The sequence below is a fragment of the Lucilia cuprina genome, chromosome 4 (genome assembly GCF_022045245.1).
Source record: "Lucilia cuprina isolate Lc7/37 chromosome 4, ASM2204524v1, whole genome shotgun sequence".
Taxonomy (NCBI): domain Eukaryota; kingdom Metazoa; phylum Arthropoda; class Insecta; order Diptera; family Calliphoridae; genus Lucilia; species Lucilia cuprina.
In genome coordinates, this window is record NC_060952.1 from 73,227,083 (window position 1) to 73,239,372 (window position 12,290).

At 28.0% G+C, this 12,290-nt stretch overlaps 1 long non-coding RNA gene across 1 annotated transcript; it reads left to right on the top strand.

The window, feature by feature from the left end:
- Positions 1-454: 454 nt before the first annotated feature.
- On the top strand, positions 455-7,876 carry LOC124419815. Its single transcript, XR_006940828.1, has 3 exons — positions 455-483; positions 6,906-7,022; positions 7,240-7,876. It is a non-coding gene; the product is annotated as an uncharacterized LOC124419815 (long non-coding RNA).
- The last annotated feature ends 4,414 nt before the right edge of the window (positions 7,877-12,290 follow it).

Sequence of the window (12,290 nt, forward strand, 5' to 3'; positions counted from 1 at the left end):
TGATTTTGTTTTTTTTTTTACTTTTCTGCCAAGTATGTTTTATTTTTGTAATTTTTCTTTAAACTCATAAAAATGTTGTTGTTTTATTTATCTTCTTTCTTTGATTTTTGCTCTATGTGAATTTCATCTATATTGATTTAAGACTGCAAGTTAAAAAAAAAACACTTTTTTCTTGTTTATATAGAAAAATCTTGCTTTCCAGCCAAAAACAACTGGTACTTATGTGAAGTTAACTATTTGTAAACATTTTGTGGCTTAACCAAACTGCCTCTAATATATGTACGTATGTAAGTGGTCGTGTTGGTTGGTGGTGGTGGTTCTATATTTGACTTCTTTTTCTTTCATATTTTACACTCTTAAGGCTGCTTAAATGTTGTTGATGATGTTGATCATCAACATCACAGCAGTTTAGACTGCAAGCCAGTAGATAATTCAGTGTGTGCTGTGAGCATACTGACGCTGCTTTGTTTGTTGTATTGCAGGGTGAAAGTTTTTCTTTTTTTTCTTCTTTTATTTATTTTTTTATGTTTTTTTTAATTTTATAGACGCGATCTGTTTTTTTTTATAATACTTATGCTTGTGATAATATCATCATATAATACATATTTTATATATTGTTTAACTGTTTTTAAGTTAGTTTTATTTGTTTACGGTGTTTTGTTTTGTTTAGTTTTGTTAAAATGTGAAAAAGAATTTCTGTTTTATAAATTTTCAAGATCACTAATGAAATTATTATTTAAAGTTTTTGTTTAAGTTTTTAAATTTGAATAGATTGCACCTGTTATTATTTATTTAAAGATACAGTTAGTTAAAAGAAATTAACTTCTAAATGTAATATGCAGTTCGGAGACAGGGAGTGCGGGAAGCGGAAAATGAACATAAACTTTTTTCCGTCAGCTCAAAAGCTTCTTTATTCCCCAACGAATCATAATATATCTTCTATATAAAGAACTATTTAACTACTATATTATTTGCATACAACAAGTTATAACTAACTAGTCTGGAAGAATTGTTTTGAATTTTTACCATAAATTTGTATTTTTAGACTTATTAGATTGAAAATGGACCGTAAAAAAGAATTACATAAATTATCACTTTTAAAAACAAAATTTTTGTTTTAAAAGTGTTTACCTCAAGTTCACTGCAAAGTCAAAAAGGGTTAAAGTATAATTTTTTATACTTAATATATATTTTTTATTTTATTTTTGTTATTCATTCAATTTTATAGAACATTATTTAAAAAGGTAGTGTTTTTTTTCGAATTTTTGAACTTTGGTGTTAAATTGTTCCTAAGTGCCTCCTTAAAGGGTTAATTTAGTTTAACGGACTATATAAGATAAATTCCAGTCATTTTTTAAATTTGGCAGGCATATAAATATTATTTTGATATGGTACCTTTGATATCAACAGTTTATGGGTTAAACATACTTTTTTCATTGCAATATATACTACACAATTATTGCCCGTACAAACACCGATTTTTTCAAGCCGCTTGTGTAGTCTATTTGGCCCTTAAAATGTAGAACAATAAAGAATTAATTAATTCTCTAAAATAATACAAAAAAATGCGATTTCCCAAAATCCCCAAAGTTTAAAACCCAGGTACAGCTTACCTTTAAGAAATATTGATTTAATTTTTTTACCGTTTAATAACCTTATATATTGCCCACTAATCTCTATTAAATCTCCTAAAAATTGTAAATTTTTTTTGAGAAAGTTTCCAAAAAACTGAAGTTGCAGATTTGAAACAGTACAGGTAATTATATTCTGTTTTTATAGTTTCACAGGCGAAATGACTAATGAACTAGCAAGTATTTACATAACACATTACTAGTATGACCTTATTAGACTACTTCTATATAATTCAGACGATATGTAGTAGTTGGTTACGTAATTAATAACAGTTAAAAGTCATTTCCTATAACACAATAATACGAATAATACGAGTAGAGCGAGATAGAAAAAATACTTTCCTTCTGTAGGAAATTTATAACTAACAATATACGCTGAAGAGTAACTCTTCTTAATCAAAATGTATATAAAAATATTTTGGAAATCGCACAATCAGGTTTCCTTAGTACCTAATTTAAAACAAGTAGTAGTTTCATATTAGTCTATAAAACAAGAACTATTAGTTGGAAAAAGGAAAAAGTACTAGAATGTCCTTTTCATAGGTTTTCATTCAATCTGTTTGTTTCAAAGTTTCAAAAAGTACCAATTTAAAAATGAAATTTTTATTCCATCAGAATTATTCAATCCAATATTATAAAGTATACAAAAAGTACCAGTTAAAGAACAATAAAGTTTCAAGTTATTGATATTCATTCGATTAGTATATATGTCTGAACAAAAAGAAGAACAAAGGTACAAAACACTGCACTCTAATGGACTCTAATTAAGATAAAATATTGTAGAAAATTCAAAAATCACTATTTAAAAATGAAAAAAGTACCAAAAAGTCCCCTCTAATGTACTGCAAAATCTGCATTCTTAATTTCACGCTTGTACGCTCGATATTAGAGAAAGTTCAAAAGGTACCTTTCGAAGAAAAAAGTACAAAAAGTCTCCTTTTAAAATAAATTTTACACAAATATTTCCTATAGATAAGATTAGTTTGGTATTAAAAATACCGGTCCACGTTTTCGTATAGCCCCCAAAAAACACCTTTTAAAATTCGACATAAATAAGTCTTATATGAGCCAAAATCTCTCTGTCATATTTTATAATTGACCCTACCCCTCATATATGGTCCACTCCAAAAAATGACTTTAACGACCATTACTACCTTAAAAATAGAACCTTAGCGCTGAAATACAAAATGTTTAAGTTTCTTACAAGAAAAATTCTTAAAAGTCAAAATCTTATAATAATCGGCTCTAATTGTTTAATTTTATGTTTCTAGGTCCAATGTTATAAAAAATTTTTAGTTCTTTTTGATGTTAAAAAAGTTCCAAAAAGTCCCCTTTTATAGGTCTTACATGTTTAATTTAATGTTTCTAGATTCGAATATATTAGTATGTTTATTGTTCCATCCCTGCTTAATTTCCCACTCACAATTTTCGATCTGTGATTTTGATAATAAGAAAATACCCGGCAGTTCGACAAAAAGTCAATGTATACGAAAAAGACAGTAATTTCCACTAATAGTTAACCACCTGGATGATCGTAATTCGTATGTTTTGGGTCATTCGTCACGAATGTACCCTTTGTAATCGAGAATGAAGACAGTCGTCACTTTAGTGTGCTCTTTGTAAGCAGGAGCGGAGACAGTCGTCTCTTTACTATCCTCAAGTAATCTAAAGATTATACTCTTAAAAGTAGTTTTTTTGTTGTACTTCCGAAAGTAGTTATTTTACCCATCTTTTGAAGAAATGTTTATTACTTTCTACTAATATGCACCATCTGGTTGACTCAAATTTATATCTTTCGGGTCAATCGTCACATTATTGTCCCATAGTATTCTAGAGAGTAGACACTTGAAAATTTTAAATTTTAGTTCCATTAATATTAAACCACCTGGCTGACTCCAATTCGTATGTTTTTGGTCTTTCGTCACAAATAAACTCTTTGTAAACGAGAATGAAGACAGTCGTGATGTTAAAATGGTTGGTCAGCTGGGTAGTCAGGTGGCTAGGGGCCACCACAAGTGGTAGGTTAAGTGGTCAGTTCGGGACTGTCCCGTCGAACTGTTGGGTATATTTATACAAAAGAGTAGCGTTACTGCCCGGCTGATTGATCATTGCACTGCTAATCCTAGAAATAAGGATTTTTGGATATTTGTTCAAAAAGGGTAATAACGGGTAAAACTCGTTTTCTTGATTTTCTTTGAATTGCATCTATTTCTACTCTTAATAAGAGCTAATGGGTGTCTGGTACTTTTTCGAAATGTGTAACAAAGGTAAAAATTCTGCCTTTTTGGGCATCTTCAGAAAATTGATTTCAAGAAATATATAAAAGACAGTTATATATAAGGATCCAGAATATATAGAAAATTACATTGTAGAAATAACAAACTTATGTATACTATTCTTACTAAAGTAAAGAGTGTAAGTATCTTAGATTTTAAGAAGATATCTGTTAGAATTATAAAAAATTCTGGGTTCTCAGAAAATTGATTTCTACAAATGTACACAAACAGAATGTACACAAACAGACTAAAACTAGTATATAAGGATTCAGAATCTACATAACATTAAAACAAACAAACGTACAATGAATCAACTAACGTTTTTGCTTACCTTTTTTAAGAGAATTTTGTTTTTTGTTCATAAATAAAATTCAAAAAAAAAAAAAAAATTCCATTTAAAAAATATAGATTGTGTAAAATGGGAAAACCAAGAAAATAATATTAAAATAAAATTTTTGGTGCTTTTGTTGTTGCATTTTATTATTTTTCATCAGAATTTGAAGGTCAGTAAAATATTTTGCATTTTTAGAATTCGAGTTAATTTCGTTGCGTTTTTCAAATTATTTTTTAATTACTTTTTGGAATTTATTATTTTATTGTTAAAAGGACACGTGTTAAGTATTTTTCAATTGCTATTTGCAGAAATCATATCCTCATGTAGTTATGTGCGGTAAAAATTTTTAAACGAAAATAATGAGTCAATTTCAATATACAAAATTAGTTCAGATTTTTAGAACAAGTGTAAATCAATGAAATACAATTATGAGATGTTTAATCAATATCATTAAAAAGTATAAAATAAAGTAATTGATGAAATAACTGAAAGAATTATTTGAAAAATCGAACTGAGTGGTCTTTCAAAATCTTTAACTGCCAAAAGAAGGCAACTTTTGTCAAAGAAAAATCATTGAACTCCTCATTTATCTTCTCCAAATTCTTACACGAACTAGGAAAAACACTTCGTTCAAATTTAGACCTTTAAACATAGCTTAGGTTGCTTGGAACCAATGTAAAGTGAACTGTATATGGTGATGTCCCCATACCTAGAATTACTAGAATGATACTTATTGTTAGATATATTGAATAAGAATCAATATTATAAAACTCCAAATAAAGTTCACACAATACTTCCCAAATAGATGGGTGTTCCGTAATGTAGTCTTTGTTTATCAATACAAAATGACCAAAACCCACATTATTTTTATACCCTTCACCTTCGTGAGAAGGGTATATAAAATTTGTCATATAATTTTCCGATCCTATAAAGTATATATATTCTGGATCCTTATATATAGCGGTTGTCTGTCTGTATGTTTGTTGATATCAGTTTTTAGAGGACCCCAGATATCGGCGAGATCCGAATCTTCAATAATTCTGTTAGACATGCTTTCCGGAAGATCGCCATTTGAAATCAGCAAAATCGGTCCATAAATAATGGAGATATAAGCAAAAATCCGAGACAACCTCTGAAAATTTCATCAAAAATTGAGATTTTTTATTAATGATCAAGCAGAAATTGCAAAAAAAACATATTGTACTCTGTTTATAAAAACAAGGCAGAGCGAGAGCAGCAGAGCAAGAGTAGCAGTGCGAGAGCAGCAGAGCAAGAGTAGCAGTGCGAGAGCAGCACTAGTGTGTTGTTATTGGCTAGAAACATGAAATTAAGTATGTGAAGCCTGGCTTAAGTTAAAAGCCATAAAAGGGAACTTTTTGGTACTTTTTTGTTTTTTTAAAAGGTACTTTTTGAACCTAGAAATATGAAATTAAGTATGTGGTGTCTGAATTTGGTAAGAACCCATAAAAGGGAACTTTTTGGTACTTTTTCTTCTTTCAAAATATACATTTTGAATGTTCTATAATATTGAACCTAGGAACTTTTTCAGTTTTCTATAATAATGAACCCAGAAACATAAAATTAAGTATATAAAGTCGGAATTATGTGAGAACCGGAAAAAGTGAACTTTTTGGTACTTTTTAGTTTTTCAAAAGGTACTTTTTGAGTTTTCCATAATAATGAACTTAGAAATATGGAATTAAGTATGTAGAGACCGGATTAGATGAGAACAAATCGATGGGAATTTTTTGGTACTTTTTCGTTCTGCAAAAAGTACTTTTTAAATTTCCTATAATATTGAACCTAGAAACATGAAATTAAGTAAGTAGAGTCGGAATTAGGTGAGAACCGGAAAACGTGAACTTATTGGTATATTTTTTGGTTTTTTAAAGTACTTTTTGAATTTTCTATAATATTGAATTTAGAAACATGAAATTAAGTATGTTCAGCCCGAAGTAAGCGATTTGAAAGAAAAGTTTTTGATACCGACTTTTTTTAACACACCATGGTGAAGGGTATATAAGATTCGGCACAGCCGAATATATAGTTTTATACCCCACTAAACAATTTTTCTAGGTCAAAATCCATAGATTTTTGAAATAATATCAGAGAAACCATAGATTTCATATTAAGTCGAATATTGATAAATTCTTATATAAAAATCGTTAAACACATGTCCACATTTTGACGTTATTTTAATCTATAGGAGTAAGAAAAATATAAAATTTTATTAAATAATACAGCGATGCTAAAAAATGGACAATAAACCTCAAAAAGTAAAATACTTTATTGACCTAAAAAATTAACAATACGTTTACATTTTATCAAAAATATACTTATTATGGTAGAAAATTAAAATATAAGATATTATTTAAAAAAATACAACAATTAATTTTGCTAAAAATAATTTTTCACATAAAGTTTTTTCTTAAAATTTATAAAATTTTACATAGGCAAATTACTTAATTGATTTACTGTGTGTAAAATCTTCTGAACACTCGTAACTATGAAAATTCTTAAATTTTAACAAATTACCTCACTAACTCATAAATCAAATAAATAAACTAAACAACAACTCTCAGCAAGTGTATCATATTTCAAAAGCCCTACTGACCTATTTCGACTTAAGATTTTACTTGTTGTATTTAAAATTTTTATTTTTAGAATTTACTATTTTCTTAGTGAGAAGGAAAATAGTTAGAAACATTTGTAAGATGTTTGAAATAAAAAGAAAGAATGATTTCATACTTTTCTCCAACTAAGAGTATTTCATAAATTAAGGTAATTCTTTTCTTTAATTTTTATAATGAGAATTTGCTTCATTTCTTTTTGCTTTCCATTTGGGTGCTTTTATATAAATAAAAAAATCTTTCTTTCATTTCATTTAAACATACAAACATAACGATATATTTATTTATTCTTTCTTTTTTCATTTCTTCTTTAACTACTTTTTTGTTAAAAAGTGAAAATGTTTTACTTTTTTTCTTCTTGTTTTTAGTTATTATCATGGCATTAATCATCATGATGATGATGGTGATAATGATTATCATCATAATCATTACTGACGACGTACAGGCAGTCGTCATCATCATCATCATTAACAAACCGCATTATCGTTGAGCATCTCAATCTCTCGGCATGACTTGCTTTAACCAGCCATCCAACCAACCACCACACACCACTTTACTGTTGAGGAACAGAGCTGTTGTTGTTGTTTCTTTAATTTAACAATTTCAAGTTTGTATCTTAAGTCTTTTGTTTTTTTTTTCTTTCTTTAACTTTAACTTTATAACACCGGATTTTGTATGAGCGAGTGTTTTCTTAACTCCATATTGTTAATGTATGTGTGTATTTCTTTCTTTTTGTGAAATAAAATTATTTTTAATTCTTGCTATAAACTTTCTTATACAAATGTCTTAAAAATGTTATAACATTTCTTTCTTTTTTTTTAAATATTATTTCGTTAAACAAAAGCATCAATAAAATCTATAGAAAAAAACTATCGTTATAATTTCAAACATTTCTTATTGATGAAGCAATCCTAACGCTTTTTTCAATATAAAATTGTTTCATATTTTTGGTTATATAAAATTAAATTTCTTTAGAAAATATATATTTAATTACTATTCTTCTTAATTCTATTATTAATAAAAAAAGGGAGAATTGTTAACAAAACTTCAAAAAAATTCTAGCCTTTAATTTGACACTACTAACACACCTTTTTTAATGATTTTATTTATTTTTTTAACTTAAAGAATGTTATTATTACATTTAGTTTTAAATACATGATTGATGACTGATCTACTTTTATACAATTACGGTAAATTTGAACGCCTATTATGTTTCAAATAATTTTCAATTGTTTTTTTTTTTCTAACTAGGGGCGTATTTCTTGTTACAAATTGAATATAACTTACAACAGATTGTTTTTAAATGAAAGCAAATTTTAATTTTTTTAAAAGCCGGAAATTATTGTTCTAGTTTGTTGCTTTATTTTAGAGGGAGAAAGAAAAATTCACACACTTTATTTATTTAAAGAAAGCACAGTGGTATTGTTGGTTGGTCTAAAAATAAAATGTTTATTAATATTGAACTTTAATATCTTTGTTTTGTATAAAATTACATTTTAATTTTCTTAACAGAAAACAAGTAGAAGTTTTATACTCGGCTCTGGCAAATTCTTTACAATAGTGATTTATAAAAACAGCCAGAATGCATTGTATTACAAAAACAAATAGGTAAGTAAAGTCGGGCATGGTCGACCATATAATACCCTAGACCATGAGTATATTTTTTTATATTGAATTTTACCTTAATTCCAAAGTATTTAAGCAATTTATTGATAAAAAAAAATGTTTTCTAAATGACGCATTATATAGGAGTATAGATCAAATATGGGTCGATCCTCGGTAAATTTGGGAAAAGGATATAGTTCCAAATAACAGTTAGTTTTGAGTTTCATTGCGATACAAATGGTTACAAGTCAATTTTAGACGTTTAAAACATTTTTTGAAGGGGTGTTTGAATACGAGCCGATTATTATGAAAATCTGCAGTGTTATTTATACTTATATAAAACTTATTTGTGCCAATTTTTTGAGAGATAATAGTATATTTGGCGTAATTATGGCACAAAAAGCTCTAATCGGGTGATACGGTTGTAGGGGGGCTAGGTGAAATAATGAATCAATTTCAACAATTTTCAATAGAAAAAATGCTAGGTCCAAATTTCATCAAATTATCTTGAAAATTGCGGCCAATACCTTGCGCACAAGGTTTACATGGACAGCCAGCCAGCCGGACAGACGGACAGACATGTCTTAATCGACTCAAAAAATGCTTTTGAATCGATTGGTATACTTTAAGGTGGGTATTAGACCAATATCTTTGTGTGTTACAAACATCAGCACAAACGTATAATACCCTCCCACTATAGTGGTGTAGGGTATAAAACAATACCAGAATGTTCTCTTGATTAGGATTTTCGAGTTTCTCTTATAAATCCTACAACATCAGAATCAAATATATATGATTATTGCTTTTGGAGATCGGGAAAGTACCAAAAAAATGTCTCCGGACTCATTATGTTATGTTTCTAGATTCAATATTATAGAAAATTCTAAAAATACCTGTTTAAGATATAAAAAGTACCAAAATGTCTAATTTTTTATATTTTTTTTTACACCTCGTTCTACTCTCTTAATTTCATGCTTCTAAGTTCAATATCACATAAAAGTACCTTTTAAATAACGAAATGGTAACAAAAGGTCTCCTTGTTTCTAGGTTTAATATTATAGAAAATTCAAAAAGTACCAATAAATGAACGAAAAAGTACCAAAAATTCTCATTTTATAGATTCTCATTAACTTCAAGCTCAATGCTTAAATTTATGTTTCCAGGCTTATTGGTTCTAACTTACTACAGGCCTACATGTTTTATTTTATATTTGTAGACTCAAAATTATACGAAGTTCAAAAAGTATCTGTTGAAGAAGGAAAAAGTACCAAAAGTCTCATTTTATTGGTTCTAACTTCATTTCATATTTCGAGGTTCAATATTACAGAAAACTTAAAATTTTACACTTTAAAGAACGAAAAAGACATTGCCTTTTAAGGTTATCACTTACTTCGGAACGAAAAGGTTTCAAAAAGTCCCATTTTATTGGTTCGAATTAATTTGAGGCTCAACATACATAATTTCACGTTTTTAGACTAAGTATAAAACATTCAAAAAGTACCCTAGAAGAACGAAAAAAGTACCAAATAGTTCACTTTAGTGGTTCTCACTTTCTTTGAGCTATAAATGCTTAATTTAAAGTTTCTAGGTTCAATTTTTGACAAAGACTTTTTTAAGAACGAAAAAATACCAAAATGTCCCTTTTTTAGGTCCTCATTTCTAGGTTCAAGATTGTACACAATTCACAAAGTACCTTTTGAAGAACGAAAAAGTTCTTTTTTAATCCGGGCTCTACGTAATAAATGCTTTGTTTTTAGGTTCAATAATATAGAAACTTTAAAAAGTACCTTTTGAAGGACGAAAAAGTAACAAAAAGTTCCCTCTTGTTGGTTTTAATTTACATCGGTTTTACATGATTAATTTCACATTTCTGGGTCCAATATTACAGATAACTCAAAAAGTACCTTTTGATGAACCAAAAAGTCCAAGGAGGTTCGCCTCCTTTTTGGTCGAAGAACTACAAAAGTACCAAAAAGTAGTCCTTTGTAATAGAGTAACAAATAACCCCCTGATTTTGAAGATATTTAGAGTGTTTTGAAAAGTGATTTCAACAACAATACAGACAGACGGATGTGGCTTAATTATAGATTTCTCATTCACCCCTATCGCCAATAGAAGTGAAAATGTTGGTCCCTTGAAATTTTCATATCTCTCGAAGGGAAAATTACTATCGTGAACGTGTTGTGAACAATTTATTCACAATAGTTGATTTTGTATGGAACAGCTGTTCAATGTTTACAAAATTTCATCAACAAATTTCACAACAGGGGAATTTTTTCACGACAAAATAGTTAGTGAACGAAAAAAGTGAAAAGGAAATATATTTTTCGTGAAATGATGATTGGCGATAGGGGTGATTGAAAGCAGATGATGTGGTAAGACTTCTTAGGACCTTAAATATATGCGCTATGTAGAAGACTTATATGCACAAATTGTTCAATAAAAATATCCAAGAAATATATAAAAAATATTTTTTCCTCATAAATCTTAATGATAAAAACTGAAAAATCACTTTATTTTAACATACAAAAACCATCTATCTAAATCAAATTTAGAACATTTATGCTTTCTTTTTTCATTACATTACCAAAACCAACTCCCAGAACATAAATGAAAAATAAAATCAACTCAAATACTCAAAAAAGAAAAAGGGAACAAAATCTGACATTAAGCCAAATTAAACATTTATACTCGCTTCTATACATTTTCTACAACATAAATACTTCATTCTATGTATCTTTACTTAAAACCAACAACAAAAAAATCCATTAACTACCAACAAAAATCTGAAATCTTTAAAACCAAAATGTTAAAAAGTTTAAAAGACCAAAATGAAAAAAAACATCAAACTGTAAGAAAGATTTTTCCAACACATGACCCAATTCCATATTTACCCAACACAAAAACTTCTGAAAAAAAAACCAAAAACAAAAACTACAGAATAAATAAAACGTAAAGAACTATTAAAATCTACCTAAAAAATGAGGTTTAGCTAACAACAAGATAAAAAGAAATAAACTCCAAAAAAAAATGAATAAAAATACTTAGAGAATTACGTTTACAAAGAATTTTAAATAAGACTTTTTTAAAAAGAGGCCTATAATCGAAAGTTTTCTTTCTTTTTTTGGATAGTTGTTTCTGTAGTTTTTGTAAATGTATTTCTAAATATTTTTTGGACTTTGTAGCGGAAATAGTATTAAGATTTTTTTTGTAGTTGTAATGATTTTTAATTTAAGAAAAAGAGAATTATATTTAGATTTTCAGCTGCTGTTAGTGGGATTAAGCTTAAGAGTTTTTTTCTTAAATAGAACATGACCTCAATAGAAATTATTTAAAGTTTGAAATCTGATTTCAATGAATAGGATTGTGAAAAAAGTGGTCATGATGGATTACAATTGTCAATCAGTTTTTAAGAAAAGGTATTTGTGCCATTAGAAGTGTAGTAGTAAGGACATTAAAGCTCAACTTTTTCAGCTGGACTGGATTAAATAAAATATTAGCTAGACTAGATTATAGCCAAGATTATAGACTACACTGTAGACTAGACTATAGACTAGACTAGACTATAGCCTAGACTAGACTATAGCCTAGACTATAGCCTAGACTATAGACTAGACTATAGAATAAACTATAGACTTTACTATAGACTATACTATAGACTATACTATAGACTATATTATAGACTATACTATAGACTATACTATAGACTATACTATAGACTATACTATAGACTAGACTATAGACTAGACTATAGACTAGACTATAGACTAAACTATAGACTAGACTATAGACTAGACTATAGACTAGACTATAG